General features: G+C 41.7%; 1 long non-coding RNA gene across 1 annotated transcript in view; it reads right to left on the reverse strand.

Moving 5' to 3' along the window:
• The window catches only part of LOC137000821 (uncharacterized), a 199,913-nt gene that overhangs the window by 149,864 nt on the left and 29,640 nt on the right, over positions 1-20,409 (reverse strand). Inside the window, exon 2 of the long non-coding RNA XR_010890995.1 lies at positions 18,868-18,938. This is a non-coding gene — a long non-coding RNA (uncharacterized lncRNA). The remainder of the gene's footprint in view (positions 1-18,867; positions 18,939-20,409) is intronic.

The raw sequence follows: 20,409 nt of genomic DNA on the forward strand, positions 1-20,409 counted from the left end.
GGCAACGTGTTCTTGCACCGACACGACAAATAACGAATGCGGCGCAAAACGGAGAACGGGAAACCGCACGACATATTTTAATCAAACTTCCTCAAAGTTTGCGTCACCCTTTCTCCAACAGAATCTTTTTCCCCCCTTAATTTTTACTTTCGCGTACACCGCCACGAGATATTTGACATATTTGAATTGCGGTGGCTAAGAATGTGCCCTTCGAATACTCGGGTTTTCGCGGTCGCTTTGAACTATTGTACATTCGCCTGTCCTTCTGCATTTCGATGCGCACGGAATTCTGTTTAATGTAATTTCGACCATTTTGACAATGCTCGTATATAGAACGAATGCTCGGATAGAACAACCGCTGCGTAAACGTTTCCATCCGCTATTCTCTAAATAATAAAAAGGATAAAAAACGATCACGTTAAGATTATTTACTGACACCGTTATAAGCCTCCAGGTATTCTTATAAACAATAAAAGCCTACATTTATAGAAAAAATATTGTAACAATATGTACAACCATCGAACAATTAATATAACACAAAAGCTAGAGTTATCAACTTTAATAAAAATACATATAGGTACAAAATGTTACTTTTTATGTTTGATACGGTAACTGAGTTCTTTCAAAGCAATGAGGTAGAGTCAGACTAATTACTGTACAGTGAAAGCTTTATAGCGAACACGAACGCGAGTTTATATCGCGACGCAACAATGCCGATAAGTATGATTTATTTCGAGCGCGAACTAGATCGGACGCACGTAATTTCTGTGTTATATAAAAATTAGTTGGCGAGTCCAGATGTCTTTCATACGTTGCACGCAGGTTCGCGGGTTATTTATGGTCTGGTTACGATGAATCTGTCATACGTAATATACATCGCGTAGGTATGCATCGTTGCAATTGCACAGCGGCGTCGTGTCGTCATCAACAATGGCTAGGGGGCACGCTTGATGTTGCACAAAAGAGTTTCACCGTGTTTTCGCAAAACATGCGCGTGCATCGGGAAAATGTGGAAACTGTTACTATTCATTTCTATTTCGTTCCATGAAAAAAGACCTTTGTCGCGCGTGTGAATTGCGATTTCTTGCGTGACCGCGTGTTATACTTTAATTCGCTTGATATCCCTTCTATTTCTTCATTACACGCTCTTAATATATTCGTTGTTACGCTTGAAACTTTGCAATCGTGAAAAATGCATTAAATGTAAGAAATAAAATCCGCCATCGATTTGTATTTAATCAGTCCTTTGGTCAATCGTTCAATTAGAAAAGACGCTCATAAAGCTTAATTTACAAACAAATCATTAATTTTAACAGTTTATGAATAAACTATTGTAATTCTAGTAGAATGTTATAGGAAAAATATAAAACTATTAATACCGTAATATTTTTACTAAAAAAATACTATCTTTTGAAATGGAATACAGAATACTTAGTTGAATAAAAATCCGAGTTTTTAAACATTCTATAAATAAAAAATATTAAAAATATTAAAAAGACTTAAAGTATGATAATTGTTTATATTAAAAATGACTCTTTTTCCAAAGGAGAATCCAGAAATCTGTAATCTCTATTTGCGCTATTTTCGTTCAAATTCGATTTTCCTCGAATTCATGGTTATTAAAATCAACAGGAAACGCGTCGCGCCGGATGTGTGCGCGATGTACACGATATAACGGATCGTTTTCATTATCTCCCCACCCGCGGCCCTCTCGTCCAACGGCGGAATCGCATCGATCAAACGTAGTTCACAGTGTGACTGCGACACGTCGTACTGACAAAGAATGATCGCGTTTCATCTCGGAGAGGCCACGTGTTAGTACGATTGCGCGATTGCCTGGTTCTCAGACTTTCCCCGCCAGATTGTCTTGTTCCTTGAGAGAGATATTGGACCGTTAATCTTGATGTCCGCGGATGATATTTGTAACGCAGCGTTGCGCCACGCTCGGATCGCCCGCATGTAAAACGCGTGTATCGTCGCCATCGTGAATACGAATCGCAAGACCGTGTTGATTATCACAGAGTAAAAAGATGACACTTTCGCGATTCATTATATGAGGTTTGTCCTATATCCTACATAAGCATTCTTCTGCAATTCCTTAACGTTATAGAAATTGAATATAAGTATTCCGCTTTAGTATTTATATTTTTACATTAATAACAATTAATTGTTTGAATTTATAATTGATATAAATAAATAGCGCAGAACAGCGCAGTAGAATATTTCGCGTATTTGCGCACACGGAGATACCCCGGGAAAGGGTTAATTTACCACACCGGCCAGATCAACAAGCTCGGCAATTGGCTCTCTGTTTGGCCTTACGTCAGGCGCTACCGCGTGTTTAGAAATCGATGAACTTTCGGAGCTGCCGTGGTCCAGAACTTTGCGGAAAACGCGCGGTTCGCGTGCGCTGTTTGCACTTCACACTGCATCTCTCTCTCTCTCTCTCTCTCTCTCTCTCTCTCTCTGAATGGGAGAGGTCCTCCTGCCTCACCTCTTCGCCCCATCCCGCGGAGCGGTCTTCTCTTAGCTTTATATAATTGCGGGCTTTCATATTTGATGTTACAGCGAGCACCGAGCGCGAGCGTAGTTAGTTGCAGCTAGTTTACCCTGGCTTACACACATGGGCTGTTTCTAGCATTTCGAAGCAGCACGCGGGCTCGACCAGGTATGTGGCGACCTGCAAACAACGACCTCTTGTTTGAAGACGGGATTTGCTGCGGCGTTATTCTCGGATTTGCGGAGAGAAGCGGGATGTTTGGCGCCGCCGGTTGCACCGCGCCTGAATTTTTGAACGCCCGCGCGACCAGAGCTCCCTTCTGCATAAAGGGCGAGGGATAAGAACGCAAACAGAATCTTGTCCGTTGATGAAATTACGCGTACCTCGAAACCTCTTACAATTGAAACTCGTATTTTTTAATTTATCACACTTTGATACGTATGTCGAAATTATGTAAAATGCGAGAAAGATTCTCGCGTAAAATATGTTTGAACATTATCTCTTTCGCTTCAATCAAGCGCATAAGAATCATTTAAAATCATAAGTAATTTCTTCTCAGAAATTCACCCGTCCTTTTCGTGCCCTCTTGTGAGAAACCTACCTAGAATAACCTACATATTTGATCTTACATTCTGAGATTTGCGCTGTCAAATATTTGCGCCCGTGATACAAAGCTACGGAAGTAGAAAGAGAACTACGCGCATCATCAATTTTACCACGTTCCAATTAATAATTGTATCGTAATTTGCAATTGTCGCAGAAAAACGTAAAAAGATCCACAATTTTGCGTTTTTTTTTCAATTATTCAATTGTGACCATTGCTTTCCGCTTTTCTGTGTCGTGTAATATTGTTCGTTCGAGTTAAGAGATATAATAGAGTTGAACGAAATTTCAGAACATCGGCACGAGCGTCTTCGGCGCGTTTTAAGCGGCTGTAAACACGCCGGCATCCCGTCATAGATATGTATCCGTCGTGTTTTACGCACGTCCTTCGGTGCGCGTGAGTGCGTACTCTGTACTTGTTATATTCAAATCCAGTTACTTGGCTAGTCCATGATTGTGCGTCGGCGAAAATATTCCAATATAGCTCTGTTCGGTCAATACATATATATATATTGCGATTCTATTACCGCATAATCCCACGACTACTGCACGATGCGCGCTGCTCTCGAGGATTCTCAGCACCTGTTCCGCCGCGATTGTGTAGGAAAAACTGCTTAAACAGTCCCATTTCTATGATTTCACGATCATAGAGGTGAACGAATATTATATCGAATGCGTTCTAGTTACTGAATAATGCAGCAGATAGCGATGTACATTGCTTAAAGTGACATAAAAAATTGTATAACCAGAATCCGACGATTTAGAAGAGATATAAGAGGAAATTGATAAAATTTTTAATTAAGGAGCGTTTCAGTAATTCTTTTTAACTGAAATTCTTAAAAAATATGTTTTTCTAGAAATGTAGTTTGAAAAGCAATTTATATTTGTATGTTACTTATAAAATAATTAATTTCTGAAACTGATAATTATTTCAGTTTCGTGTTTATATTGAATTTATATATCGATTACGCAATAAGAATTGTTTTCAATTCAGAAATAATAACATATTTAATTACAAATATTAAATTGATTAAGTATTTTACTCAGTGAGTCAATTTTCAAAGTAGATATTGTTATTGTTAGAAAAATCATATATTTTCAAAAATGTTTCGCACTAAGAAAATCGTTCTGTTGCTGGTATCTCCATCCGATAGAGAAGACGTTAAAGGCTCGCGGATAGTCTTCGCAGGCGCCCTGAAGGCGTAATATGACATTTAATTAAGAAACTTGGGTGAGCCTGTGCGCGCGCGTACACCGAGTGATATTTGAGGTAATTAAAAATGTATCCGTCGCGGTTCTTTGAGACAAGCCGTTTTCATTGCCGCACAAAGGAGCCTCCCGGGGCTAATCTCCATTTCTCCGCCTTCCATCCCGCGCGCACGGGGCCTCCTGCATCCTCTCTTCCTCCCTCCCTCCCACTCTTGCTCGCGCAAAATCCTCCTCATCGTTCCGGTCTCTTTCTCCCTTTCTCTCTCTCTCTCTTTCTCTCTCTCACTCTCTCTTGCCAGAATCCTCCTCGAAATTGCCGCGAGGGTGCTCGGCACAGAGAGTAAGGGGAGAGGATATCCCGGGCATGTCGGGGAACGTGGAAATTCTTTTAATCGTTTGATAATCTTGTTTAAACCTGTCGCCCCGCTCGTGCACCCTCTCCCACCCTCACCACCCCCTCTCTACGTTCCAGCCCTCCGGCCTGTTGGTTCACTTTGTTTGCACGGATTATGAACAGTCTCGAGAAAGGCGGTGAGGCCAGCACGCGGAATGAGAGCCGGGCGAGAGAGGCGGAAAGGCCTTTTGCTCCTCTATCTTTTTCTCTCTCTCTCCTCCCCCCCTCTCTCTCTTTCTCTTTCTCTCTTGCCAGGCATCAACCAGATTCCAGCTCCTGCAAAATTAAGCGATTCCCCCTCCCACCCCCAAACCTCGCCGGGTGCCTTCGCGCGCACCTGCATCAACGTAACTTTATCGGGGCACACCTACGCTACCTCCTCTGACGAAATCTGAAGTTTGAAATTATAAGGATCAGTAGGGCAAAGCAAAGCGTGATCAGACACGAAGATATAATCAGGCATTCCTCCCTCCGCTTTCGTAGTCATAGCAGTTTTATCTTCGATATTTTTTTTATACCATTATGAATCTCTGGCATTTCTGACAATTTTAAAAATATTGCCACGGATCTTTGTGTGTTTCATGTTTGACTATAATCTACATTCTTTCTAACCATCTACCGATATGCTCATAAATGCCACTCACAAATGTTAAATTGCACCGAATGCAATTAATAAGTAAATTTATAACTTAATGTTTCATGTTCCGCTGGCGATAAAATTAATTTTACGTCAACGATGATTCAGTAGAAAGCAAAAACAATGACATTTAGTGTGACATATACTAATGTGCATAGGTCTGCACTCCCAAGGCGAGTTTCAACAAGCAGTTGAACGAGAAACAGAAGAAGATTAGCGTCGGCAGGAAGGACTACTCGTTTTTTCCAAGAAATCTAGGCCAAATGTCGCGCGTTACACACAACGAACTGCGCCGGGACGCATCGCGTCACGCCGGTATCTACTCATCTACTACCGTGGGCGGTGAATTTTGCGTCCCCTCTAGAGTTCTAGACTCGAGTCGCATACTATCCGGGACAGGGACACTCGCGCGTGTCGCGATGTTCGATGGTAGATAGAAAGATGACACTGCCTTCCGTGGAAGCGAGGGCGATACGCCGCGCCGGCGAGCATAATACGCGCGATACACGCAGGAATGCACACACTCTCCGCTCTCATCTGCATAACATCGACAGACGCAGCCTCGACATGAATATTTACCGGTCGTTCATAAGGTCCCGCTCGCGGCTCCGTCAACGCGAATCATCCGTTGCCATCGCGCGTCACAGTTATTAAATCAATAAAGCACGCTTAATAAACAATATATGTTTATATTATCTCTACGTATATTGCCTGTACGTTATCCTTACTATGATTGGGTGAACTTTAAAAACTTTAATCACGAGAAATATTTGTGATAATGTATATATGTACTTAATACTTTAACATACTCGTCCTATTACATGTATCGATATTTAAGAAAATAAAAAAATAGAATCCGCAAATTGAGCTTCCAAGTAAATTTAATCCGCCACTGATTTATTATATTCGACGCGCGCGCGATATGTTACATACATATACATTCTCGCATGTTCCCACGCTACGGACCGATATGTATCGCCACCGAATGATCGATGCAGGATTGTCGTGTCGAGTCGCCCGGCAATAATCCCGATGACGCTACGACGGATCGACGAATGGCATGCGAATGGGTCGGGGCGAAAAGCAAAATTACGCGGCAAAAGTGAAAGAGAGAAAGAAGGAGAGCGCGGGAGAGCGAGAGAGACGAGTCTCCGCACCGTGGCAACTAATTTAATAAAACCGTGACTCGGTCGTTGCACGGGTCGGTAGTCGCGGCAAGCAAATGGCAGGGGGAGGACGGGAGGAAAGGGGGACAGGAGAAGGGAGGACTGGAACGCGCGAGGGGAGAATTTTTCATATGCTTACTTGCACAGAAATAATGAGCTTGTCCATAAATAAAGAATAGAAGCCGCTCGCGGCGAATGGGTAATGAAGTCTCTCGTGGATAATTGTTATCGTTGGAAAACGTTGTTGCCAGCCTCGCGTTTTCCACGACGAAGCGCGATGCCGGTGAAAATAAAGCAGCACGTCGCTGCCCGCTGCCTCAGCGGCGCGTCCATCCCTCTCACTCTCTCTTCTTTCGCTCTTCCGGAATTTTGCGCGCGTTCTAAAGAAAAGAAAAATTAATATCGCATTACGGTACATATACCGTGCTATCACGTTGCACAATGCACCGAAATGCGCTTCCTTCTTGTCGTTATTCAACAGTTTTTCGTGGATGGACTTGAATAATTTTCTTACTTTAGATTTCTCCTGCTGTTATACCGAGCGTTTCGATTAAATGCGAAATTATAAAATTACAAATTGTTAGTCAAACGATAAAGACCCCGACTTTTTCTGTCAACTGCTTTTCGTCGTTAGTGTAAATGTAAGCGAAAGTTCAACAGAGCGAACGCGCTTTGCTGGATCCGTCACTTTGAGCCGACACATCCGCGACGAGTAAATAATTTTTGTTTTTCCTCTAACGCAGACCGCGTAAATGCTCTTTGGAGTTGCACGGAGAGTTTGCTGTGTATCGTCGACTATCGACACACATATCGCGCAGTGTATATAAGAGCGTGCGCGCGCGCGTACACGAAGCTTTTTAATTAAACGTAACGCGAGGGTGGTGCAGCCTGCGCCTCTGTCTTTCTCTCTCTCCCCCTCTCTCTCTCTCTCTCTTTCCCTTTCTCTCGTTCTCTCCGCTTCAGGAGTTCAAAGTCGAGCCTCGGGAAGTCAATATCAAATACCTCCGAGCTAGACGGAGTGGCTGTGCGAGAGCGGTAAGCACATCGAGCACAGGCGGTAGCAGCAGAGACAACCCTCTGATACGATCTAACAACGTGGATCTTTGGCTGACTGCTGTCTCTCACATCCTGCATGTACAGGTTGTCTCAGAGCAAGCCTCCCGTCATCTATTATCTAGGATATTTTCTTACTTTCTAGTTTATTTAGAATTTGTCGAGTCAAATTGAAATCGATTGGAGTTCGAATACTTGACGACTCTGAGCTACTAAGAAATTTTTTGACTGTACAAAATTGTTTTTTATCTGCATACAAGAATAATATTGTCGTATGTAAAATTGTCACTTCATGATGCAACATAGATTGCTATTTATTCGGTAATTGAAAATTATTTCAATCGACTTATATTTTTGTATTCTTTAATCAATGTAAGATAAAATGCGATCACATCAAAAATCAATTTAATGTGGAAAAAATTCGGAAAAATTTACTATATTTATCGCAAGTTTTTAATTTTCAACATTAAATATTTTTATAAATAATCCTCAAGATTTTTCATAAAGTCTATTTAAAGATAAATAAAGAACAAAATGTTTTTATTAGATAATAATTTTTGAAATAAAACTATGAGTCTGTTACTATTCTTAAAGAATAATTCAAATTGGTTAAAGAATGTTTAGATAAAAATAGTCTGCGACATCCTGTATTATTTCTCTCTTTCTCCCTCACTTCCGTTCTTCCTCTGTCTGCTTCTATTCTCTCGCTTTCTCCACTTATCCACCTACATCCGTTCCCTCCATCCAACCCTACGTTACGAGTTTCTGCACGTACGTAAACTCGACGCTTCTACCAGAAGTCCTGGGAAGAGAAGAGATCCTCTTTCTCTCCGCTGTGGTACACATAAATCGGACGGGGGACCCTCTCGTGTCGCTATTTCAGCGACCTCGTGCCGACCCTATCGAAGAAGGGCAACGTGATAATGGTTACGGCCGCGCAACACGATTCCCGCTTCCCGACGTGTCCGAGCACACGTGAGACCCGACAGAGGGTTTCTTTTTTCTATCATCCGATGTCCAGGCAAGGAGAGAGGAAGAGAAAGCATTATATGGGAAAATGATTTGTGCTGATTTTAATTTTTTTCTACTTGAAAACTTAATTTCGCCTGATAACGCCATTTCTTTGTTTTTTACACGACGAAACATGCCCGTATGATTGTCAGTTATTCATTTGTTGAATTAAATTTCCACGTGCGATTAAATGTTTGCGGATTGCTCACTAATGTAAAACTAACACGAATTTATCATCGCACAAGAATCGGTTGGCGATTACTTCGTCTCATCTCCATTTTTTCATAATTTTCTTCGCGAGCGCAAAGAAGTCTATTTATCGCGAAACACGTACGCGTATATACACTTACGTGCGGATGCAGTTTCACCGATTGCGCGATTGCGTTTAACGGCAATGCGGCAATGCGGAAATTGCTTTTTCTCCTCGCCTCGACGACGTGATCGGGCATAATTGTGGGATTAAGCAACGACTCCGCGCAATCGTCAGCCACTGAATGCTTTACGCTCTCGATGATATTGTATTTGGTCAGGTTCGCTTTCCTTTCTCATGACTCTTTTTCTATCCCGATTCTCATGCGACACACCATCGGCAGTGTGGCGGAAACGAGACACTGTCAACATTTTACGTGAATCGTCGTTAATACGGCGCTGATTTTGATTAACTTTGCGAAAGTTTTTAATCACGGCACAAAGTTTTATCTTATTTAATGGGATTTTACTTGAAGAAAAATTACCGTAATACTTAACATAAAATATCAAAACATCGTGACAAATGACGAAAATTGATAGTATCTCTGTCAAGAAAAATGTTGTTTCGCTGCATTTTGCATGCAGCGGACAGGCGCTTGCTTTCCTTGCCGACGAACGCAGCGAGCAGCAACAGAGACGCACGTCCATTACTGCTACAAAATGCACGCGCTTCCTCCTGTGTTTTTTCCTAATTAGACCGTGGTTCGTTAGCGGCTGCGCGCATATTTCGTTAGCAGCTCGTGATTTCGCGAGTCAGCCGGGAAAACGCCGTTCGGATGTATCGCTGCCGGGTAACGTGCGCGCTTATATAGCATACGCATTACTTTGACAATTAGCCGTAAACCAGGATGCCACAACGCAGGTGGTAATTACGATTATGCCGCGACTTTGTTGCGATCTTAATGTAATCAATTACCACGGGAGAGTGCGGCCCCGCGTAAAGGAAAATCACGTTGCGAAACGCATTAATTCGCGGGACTGCATTTTCTCCACCGCGCGGATTATCGGTCTAGATGAATCATTAATCCACTGCGATTACAGTTATTTAACGACTCGCAATTCGTTTGCGCAGTTATGCTAACATAGTTTTCTAGTAATTAAAATTAGTTGAAATTTTCCGTTCAATATTTAGTGCTAGACTTTTACGTCTTGCTATTTGCGATTTTGCGGTATGCGCTTAGCATGTTAATATACTGTTTATTAAAAAAATTTATGCACAGCAAGCCTTTCCCCAGTGAAACTTTGCATATGCTATGTTGACGAGATAAAAAAAATTATATCACAGTACGAAAGCTATTTATTCAAGAAAATTTATGGCTTAAACGTTACGGACTAATATGTTGTAAATTCCACGAACCTACAATTTTAACGGAAGTGTGAATTTTTTTGAAAAAAAAATCTGTATTCTATAAAAATATGTAAATTAATCAGTATAAAACACTATCTAAATTGTTGAACTAAAAAGTTAACAAGAACTAAATTGAAGTCGGAACTTCCAAATATGCGAGGAAGAATTTTTCGAAACTTTGGGAAACCGCGTCGCTCTCTCGTGCATTACGGAGAAAAAATACCGAGGAAGGTCAGTGAAATAAATCGCGTTGATCTCGAGATGCCGTTCGTGTCCTCTCGTCGTTCGTACCCTTGTAATTGGCTGGCGTGCGAGAGCGCATCTCGGCGCGACGCGACGGCGAATGTCGCGGTCGATATACATCACCCGAAAGACGCGAATGCTCGCGCCCGAGAGCGAAGGAACACCCCGATGCTGCCGGGCGACTCGAAAACGTGCGAAGACCAGGAGGAGATAACGGCTGACATGCGGCCATCGCGTGCACCGCGACTTTGCAGGAGCAGATACCTAATCCCGCTGCGGCAGCTTCCCCGCGCGCGACGACCACCGTCGTGGGGGCCGGCGACGAGATCCCGACACCGTCCCGACACTCGGCACGACTCTCCGGTCGCGTCACTAATTTGGCGCCGATCCGACTCCCAGATGCCGCGCGAAAGGTTAATACGGCCGCAGGCGCGAAAGGCCAGCGCGGCGCAAAGAGACAGCGTCCCGCCGCGGTCGTTAATAAATAAGACGAAAGATACGGCCGTGTTCTCCTGGCCGCGTTCCCCGCGAGATCATGCTGTGCGCTCGAAACAAAGAAGCGCGAGCTGCGCCGTAGATTCGGTTTCTCTGGATTTTTTGCCGCGATAGATTTACGTTCCGACTACGATTCGAGCGACTCAACATAAATGCCAATTAAATTTATTAAGAAAGTTGGATACGCGCTTGGATCTTTCACGGGCAATACAATCTACGGAGATCTTTTGCATTTCTGAACGGAAATACACACTTTCGGTGGCTGACTCTAATGCAGATTTACGGATTCCGGAAACGCGTTGTAGATGCAAACGCCAACCGACGCATCTCCGGCGCCGGTGCATTGTTGCAGCGAGCACCGGGGCGAAAGGACGAAAGGGAATCTAATCTGATGGCGCGTTGCGCGGGTCCACCTAATGGGCAAGCCGTGTCGGGACACGCACCTCTCGGTTCTCGTGTCCCCGGATGCGAGAAGGCTAAAGTCGTGTTCGCCCCGTATTCGATGACGATATCACCCTGACGCAATCGCCGTACGTAATGCAACGTAGACGCACGCTCGTATCGGAAGGGAAACGAGCGAAACGACTGGTCGCGGCGTGGAAAAATCTTAATCTGGTAAAATGTACTTTAGTCTCTTTCTTTTATCGCTATCATCGGTGTGAAACGTTTCACAATGGTCATTGCGATATACGTGTGTAAAATATAATATCTCTCTATCTAAAATATTGCAAAATATTTTGCAAAGCCAAATATCGTGGATTTAGAATTATTTTATCGGTGCATTCATTTTTTTTATAAACAATGTACAATATATTTGTAAAAAGTTTTGCTTATATCGTTAAACTTCTAACTCATTTTAAGGAATGATCTTAGTAAGAAACGGAGATGGGAACTTTGCGCGAACAGTCGTACTGTTACAGATATCGTATCTATATCTAATATACTGGGGTGCGCGCTCTACACTGGCACTCTACGCCTCGACAAAAGTGGAAACGAGCCGATAGGCCGATACGAGCGAAAAGGAAGAACGAGCCGAACCTCGTACTTTTACGTCGATAAGAAAAGCTTTGCGAAAGTATCAAGCGAATCGACGAAAGCACAAGCGTGATAAGATTAAAATACGACCAAGAGCACACAGATTGCCTTCTACTACTTTGCCGTCCTGATTCATCACGTGTCGATGACGTAAATTCGAATAATCGATCGCGACACAAAAATCTACTTTCACGTTCGTTCTTAAACCGTAAACTTTTTTCCCCGTTTCATAAAAAAAAATTTTTCTAATTTGCGCAATTCTCGTATAGTCTCGACAAATAATGAGAATAAGAAAATCTTTTAAAATATACGATCCGGTTTATTGCATTAAAAAGTGTCTGAATGATGAGACGCCAAGAAAACATAACGGTTTATACATATGCGCGAGCGCTAATTTTGTTACAATCTCCAGGAAAATCCGACGCTTGTTACGCTCTTGTTACTGTCGTTGCGGGGAAGACTGTGCTCTTGTAACTTGTTATTCTACGAAAGTTCGTTAAATTATCAAAGGGGAGAAGAGCGAGGAGAAGCAAAGGGGAAGCGGTGGAAATTTATACGACAACTTATAAAACGTACACGACACGCTTGCTCACGGCATTAATGTATCTCTCGTGAAATCGGTGTCCTCGGAATCACGCGACACGCACTCCCGATGCTGTCGCGGCTATTTTTTTTTTTTTCTTCTCCCCTTCGACTCGGCGTACCGGTTCGAAGACGCGTCCAAACGTTCGAGCGATCGCCAGCCGACGAGAATCTTTGACGTGATCAGGTCGAGAAAAAGTTTAATTGCGTACCTGAGAAACTTCACTACCGCCTGAGCGACTTTCGATAATTCCCGGCCGGCGGAATCGATAATTTCCGATACACTGTCTAGCGTACTGTAAAAGGGTGATCGTTAATGGAATTTACGGATCGTGCCTCTCTGCCCTCTTATTTTTCCGCGAGTAAATATGGCTATCAAACGTCACGTTTCTCTTTTTCGGACGCGTTATACGACGCGAATCACGTATTTCTATTCCCACACGTCATGTCTGGTTCGTTAGTAAAGTAACTGCAATGACAGCTCGCCGGTTGTTTCGGCATTATTTGGTGATAACAGCGTTTTGCAACTGAAGGTTTGGATGTGCGCGTCGAGAGAAGTGCATCTCTCCGGACGGTTACGGGAAAGCCCTAAAGTTTTGATTTATTTGGCTAAAAATAACTATAATGAAGTGTGCTTTTATATCAAAATGCATCCAGAGCACATTTAAAATGTAAATCAATTAGGCGTCTAAGATCTCTATTTTTTAACTATTTATGGGCCTCTCGGAAGCCAAGCATTAATATATTATTTAGTAAAGAAGTTTTTCCTTAAAACATTAACGTACAATTTTCTAAAAAAATATTTCTTTAAAATAATTGCAGTTAAGAAAAAAAGTTCTACGAAAATAAAATTGCTTGTTGCGCGAATCTCTTGACAGAATTTTCGATCAACATTTAATTATACGTAATAGCCATCTTTTTTCATCCCGCCGGAAGTTCTCACGTCTCGAGTCGACGGTCTCGGAGCAAACGAAATGATATAAGTGGTATAAGTTTCTTCGTCTACGAGCTCATTAACTCAAATGAATCGAAGCCGAGTTTATTTTCCGTCGGCGCGAGTACTCACTCCGCCCTTACTTCCTCGCTGCTTTCAGGACAATTTTTTTTCATCACGTCACGCACCTGCTATACCACGGACGAAAGAAACTTGGTAATAAAGTCGCGTCTTGTTACGCGCTTAGGATGACGACGATGCGCGGGGAAGCGGCTATCGCCGCAGAGACGAGCAAAGCGCCGTGCAATTACGGAGTTGCATAATTGCGCCGTGCGGAGAATAAAAGAAAAAAAAAGAAGAGTTAGGCCCCCGAGCATACGCGCGCGTAACATTGCTTTATTAACAAAATGGGATAATGCCACGGTGTGTGACAAATTGGGAGCAACGCACGCTCGTGCACGACGGCGACGGCCGGAAAAGCCATGCATATTCATAAAACGTCGGTCGGTGGGACCGCCGCCGTTCCTCTCCCTCTTTTTCTATCTCTCTCGCACACACTTGCTATAAACACACGGCCGTACACACGGTAAGTCCCCGTTCACACGTGGTGCGGACGCGTCGCGCGAGCAGACAACGAAGGGAACGCGCAACAACCTAGGAAACCTGATACCACTGTCATCTTTTCCATCGTTAATCGCTGAGAGAACACACGTGGTATTCTTTGTTGATTTGTTTGACAGTAAAGCAGGAAATTTCTTATACAAGCGTTAGCATTATGAATCTTTATTGCCATGATTTCTCCGAGAGAGTATTAGAATTGTTCGCTATTCATTACGAGATATTATTATTAACACGGATTGTTAACTAACAAATATTATAGCACAGATTATGTTCTGAAAATTTGCTCGTTAATAAATATTACGAAAAAAAGTATTAAAATGCATATCCCGTGCATACAAAATGCAAAAAATAAAGTAGTTTCACTTTCCGTTTTTTCCGTCCGTTTTTCGGCATGAGCGCATGCGACCTGTTTTCGACCGAACCACCTGCACTTTCCAAAATAATGCCGGACGTCGTTTTTCTGGAATCGCGCCGATCGCGGGCGAATTTGGCACGAGTGGTGGAACGCACCTGTAATTCCGGTCCCGGCGAATTGGGTGGCCCAGAACGCGAGCGTGCCGTATTTTTACGAGCGGTATATCCTGAGGATCAAAGCTTTAATTAATCAACCCATTAACCACGATTTGATTTCTCATCAAAAGAGCCGCGACCGTTGATCGATATCTTTATCGAGTTGCGTATGCATTCACGTACTTAAAATGCACTGTTTCAACTTTTCTAATTAATTACACCAATTTGCGTATGTATCGCGAAATCTTGTATCAGCATCGCTGTTTGCACTTTCTAATGAAGATCTTAGTGTTACAAAATAAATTATATGGTAATTTAAGCGAGTGTAAATATTTATTATAATCTAAAATAAAATTCTTTTCGAATAAAAGATCATAAAGACTCTAATAAACGAAATTTGTAAGCATAATTAAGATTCTTCTTTTAATCTTTTCTACTTTACTTCTGGTCTAATCTTCTCTCCTTAATTTTTTTCTATATCTTCTAAACTTAAAATCGCTTTTCATCGGGATCTAATCGGGAATTAAAATACTATTACTTTAAGCTCCATGTCGTAAACTAAAGTTTGGCTCGGAGAGGCACCAACGGAGTCGAAGGTGACGCATTGTGTCGTATGATAGCACTTTGTGCCGTAATGCGGCGACTGCGCGTGTTGCCAGATGAACATCCGAGATTACAAGCGGGGGACTTTACGCCAATGAATGCACTTACGTATAGCCGCGGTGAGAAACGATCGAGGCTCGCGCGATAGCGGGCGACAACGGGGAGGAAGACGACGGCGGCGGCAGTTCAGGAGAGCCTTTGTCCTCTTTACTTTACGTTCGCGCGCGCCTTTCCGCTCGCTTCCCTTTTTCTTTACGACTTCAACGATCGCGTCGCGTTTAGAAAGGTCGGCTGTTTCTAAACGTGCTGTGTCGCGCGCTCGCTTAAGCTTATGCGCTCTATCGGCGCGCGTATAATTAAAAGAATGCGACGTGCCACGCGAGCGCGAATGTCCACGAGTTTACGACTCGCGCGGCCGCGATAAGTCCAGGTGGAAATGCCGCGGTTAACGATATTACGATCGTGCAATATTGCTATTTCGATACTTTATCCTCTGCCTCTCTTTCTCTTTCTTTTTACGTTTATAAGTTGCATCCTTACTTTGCTCAAAAATTTGCCGGGTGGTGCGTATTGCGCATAATTAATACATGCTGCGTAATTAAGAAAAGTAATAAAAGTGCAATTTGTACAACAAACGATGTAAGACGGATCTCGGATATATAAAATAAATTAAATAATTAATATCACACAAATTATGGTTTAAGAATGCAAATAAGTAACAAAATCTTATTCAATTACGAGTAGAATTCATTTCAACAAGCAGACTTAATTAGTAAGATATTCAAAATTAAAAAATTGTGATAAATGATGAAATTTCTCAATATTTCCTCATCACGATTTTCGTCTTAAATAAGAGGTTTGCTTGACTAAATAGATAAGAAGGATACTGCCGCATCATTCTGGCAGCTGCTTCAGAAAGTTGGATAATGTGTTGTAAAAAAAATGATGATGCGGCAGGTAATTGTACTACTTGGTAGTCTCGGCGATTCGCACAATTTAGCACAAGAATTTTTTATTGTTATATTATTGAGACTCATCTCTCATTAAATCTCTACCTAATTATAAAAAATAAATATAAATATAAAAATTATAATAACTAAAAACAAGTTTGCATTATCCAATTCTGCAATCCAGCGTGAAATATAATGCCCGGATAATTAATTGCGTTTCATTACGCATTAATAACAAAGCGGCCAGGCGATTATCTCGCGGCGACAATGTGCGAAAGCCAGCGGCTTGTTTTACAACAAACAAACTGACGCTTATGGCCCGCGCCGCGGACAGGAACCATAAATACGACCACGCGCGGCACCATGGACTCGCCGCCATGGGTTTCTCCAGACTTTTCTTAATTGATAGACTATCGGTTTGCCGGCACGACCCGACGGACTTATCAACGTAATATGGTATCTACATAATGGCATCAATTTGATCGGCGATAGATGCGTAACGATACCTCCCACTGCTCAATGATAGCTCATACTTTCCACTGTTGTTCGCAGTTTTGCATTACCGACGTTGATCGGATCGTAAAGTTAAGAGAAGAATGCATAACCGATTTAGCTCTAAAATATTTACCATCAAGATAATATTAAAAAATACTAGAGATATTACTATAAAATATAAAATATCACTAATATATTTTCAAATAACGAAAAATAAAAATTTTAAATTTAATTTAAACATTTCTCGATCATGATAAGAATTTTCATAACTTTAGGAAACTAGATCTTCGAGCTCTTAGAGAAGAGCGAGATAGGAGACTCATCCGCTTTTGCCGTGACACTTATGGTCATCCGGTGATTCTCGGTGACTGTTTCCACAGGTGCAATCTCACGGATAAATGGTATCCGCGGATATACTCGAACGTCGTTCTTTCTTTTGCTTGCTCTCGTGAGACAGGTAGTCTCGTCCGGCTCGCGAGCGAATCGTCGCGGTTACAACCTCGGTACAGTTATACCTAGCGCCCGCCTAGTGAAACATAGTGCCGCGAGTCACGCAGCGGCCCCCTTCGCGCTGTCAGCCGGTCGCTCGCTAGCTCGTTCGCTCGGAGACTTACTCCGGTAATTAACCGGTAATGAGGTATGACTGTACGGCTACACAGGGTTGCAACAACCGCGGAGAGTGGATAAAATCTTAGCGCGGTGATATCACGCGGGTAGCGTCGTCGCGCCGATTCCAGCGAGAAACGTAATGGAATATAAATCTCTTCGGGCGGAGGGCGTGCAGAGGTCGTTGGCTGAGTGCACTCGTTGCACACCGCGTGCGAGATGTGCACTCGACCAACTCCTTACGTGTACATACTTCTCCGTCACCGATGCAATGTGCGATCTGCAAACACATCGCGTTTCGTCTCTTGCTCATTTTGTCCCGAACACAGTCCGTGTTCAGCACGAATTTACGGAATGTATTTGTTATTTTTTCATCCTCTATTCGCGTGCGTATCAATATCAGAGAAATTTATGTCGTTGACAAGGTGTCGATTTCACATCAATTTTAACAGATAAAAAAATATGCAATTAAAATAAGCGAAAGTTTTGTCAAAATCAAGAGAGTGAATTAAGAACTGTATTGTGATAAAAAGTTTGAAAGAAATAATAAAACTTGTAGAGATGATAAAACTTAGAAGTATGAAGGGAAATATAAAACATTTTCCTTTTCTCTTTAATGTGAATTTTCTGATGCACGGCTTGCATAGTAGAATAATATAATAAATTATAAAAGAACATAACACATAATGCAATTTATAAAAGGACATAACGTAATTTACATTTACGCAATATTTGTTTTTACTATTCATCATTAAAATTTATGTCTGCAGGCAAAGTTCTTGAATTTCAACTTTGCGCAAAATACGGAATTAAAAAATTAACATCGTATCATCTCGTCGGTGTTACGACACAAATAAGTAACCCGACGGAATGGAGTTAAATAATTACGAGACCTTTTGAAACAAGATATGATCAAAAGGTGCGCTACCAAGTCACCTCGCATTACTGGCTTATCGATTAAGATGAACTCGACATGTACACTTATCTCATAGATATATGCAGATTATGTCGAGGAAAATACTTAGTAATAGAGAAGTAAATTCCTTGTATGAAAAACAAAATGTTGAGTGTTTCATAAAAAATTCATACTTGCATTAATTGATTGCTTAATGGCAATTAAAAAGTTATAGTAAATTATATATATTTCAACTTTGTAAAGAAAGTTATATTTTTTAACTTGAGATTTTACGAAATTAAATCTCTAAAATAATTATGTTAAAAATTAAAATTGCATCAATTTTGTATTTTTACTAAAAGAAGATCAATTTTCAACTGACTAAACAACGATTACTGTAAATTCTCACGTCGTTTACAACATTTTGTATAAAAAAACAAATAATTCTTTTATAGAGTTAGGTCGCACGCGCAATTCACACAAATTGACGGGGAATAAGCGACGAGAGCGCAAATCATAGCCATGTATTCATGATCCGCGTGCATTATGCAGCTAAGTATGCATAAGACTACCCTGCAATCGGCAGATTATAGCCTCTACAAGCGTATCGTCCGCTAATGCGTTCATGACCGATGCCTCGTCGTCGACACTTTCCAAATCTGCGCTTTCGCACGATTCCACGAGCCTATTTTCCTTTCACGATCGGAATATGTAATAAATCAACTTACCCATAAATCGCCGGACATGCACGATCCATGCATCCAGTTCCGAGATCGATCCTTGCTCGTAAATCTCGATTCTGTAAATAAAACGAGAAGACGTTCAATTAGATATCAATCGTAAGCAATAAATATTAATAGATTTAAATATGCGTATAAGAGTTATCTCTCTCCTTTCTCTTCCCATATACATATAACATCACTTAATCTCTATCCAATTCTTTGTATTAATAGCAATAGGTATTTGCGCACACTAACACGCGTGTTTTATTTGAACGTTCAAAACTTTACGCCCTCGTGGCGATAACTACGTTAATTCGCCACAAATTACGGTCCCATGAATTTCGTTCGGCGTCCGATACGCAGGCGGATGGAAGGCTAGATTTTTGTTTCTGTGTAGGATAAAGTCCTGCCGGATCAAGCAGTACAGTATAACATAGGGGAGAGTCGAGTGGTTACAGACAATAAGTACTTAATCCTCGAATGGGCGCTCGAGCTTCGTCGAGGAACTTTTCTGCCGATTTCACTTTATTCGTGTATTTTCCGCATTATATGTCTAAATGTAGAGAGAATTATTATATTGTATTGTGCTGCTATTAAAAAAATAATTATATATCTCTTGTGGAGAATTCTATATGTTTTTTTCGTAAGAAGATTTAATTATTCTAACACTTTTGCTAATCTAAACATTGTGCCAGATATAAATCTGAAAATAAATTCTGATTGTCCAACAAAATTTATTTTCAGATCTGTATCTGGCATAATTTTTAGATCTTTCGAATGTTCTTTCCGTGAATAAAATTTAAATTAATCAAAAAATATATGGGATTAAACAATAATTTCGAGATGTTCTGTATGTTGCACATTGCATAATTAAGTCCAATCTAAGAAATGTTGTTCGAAGAATGGAATAATTTTTAATTCATTGTTTTCAGTTTCTCTGTAACATTTGTATCGATATAAACCTTTTTATAGCTGGCACGATGTTATCTTCACGACGAGGCTAACGAGTTGTCTTCGATTCTTCGCGCTATTGCTCTTTATTACGATTAGCTTCTCTCTGCATTTCGCCGACGATCACGAGGACTCTCTCGGGCGAGCCGTTTCCGTGTTCTGGACCACCGGGCGAGAGGATTATCTCGGAATGACACCGGTCGCCCGTATAACCGCCTCGCGAGCGGAATCGGCTCGTGCGCGCGGTTAGCTTTGACAACGGTAAATATCGTTGTCGGCCCGCGATAACACAAAGACGGCGCGCGATATTTCGCCGTGGCGATTAAGGGAACTCTCCCCGACGAATCCTGGATTCAGGCTCGAAGCGCGTATCGCCGCTCCAATCCGCTTCGAGCGATTTCACAGAACGTAAGATCGGATATCGTGCGAGCTAATGGAGCAAGACAACGATTTAAGCGTCGAATCAGCTGATTAGATACTTTTGTGGTCTCGCCTTAGAAACGAGATAAAAAGAGAGAGAGGGTTGCGTTTAAATGTTCTCCCATTTTTAACAACAAATCACTTCCCGTACAAATCTTTTCCTACGTTTATTGTTTG

This window comes from Linepithema humile, chromosome 6 (assembly GCF_040581485.1).
Source record: "Linepithema humile isolate Giens D197 chromosome 6, Lhum_UNIL_v1.0, whole genome shotgun sequence".
In the NCBI taxonomy this organism is placed as follows: domain Eukaryota; kingdom Metazoa; phylum Arthropoda; class Insecta; order Hymenoptera; family Formicidae; genus Linepithema; species Linepithema humile.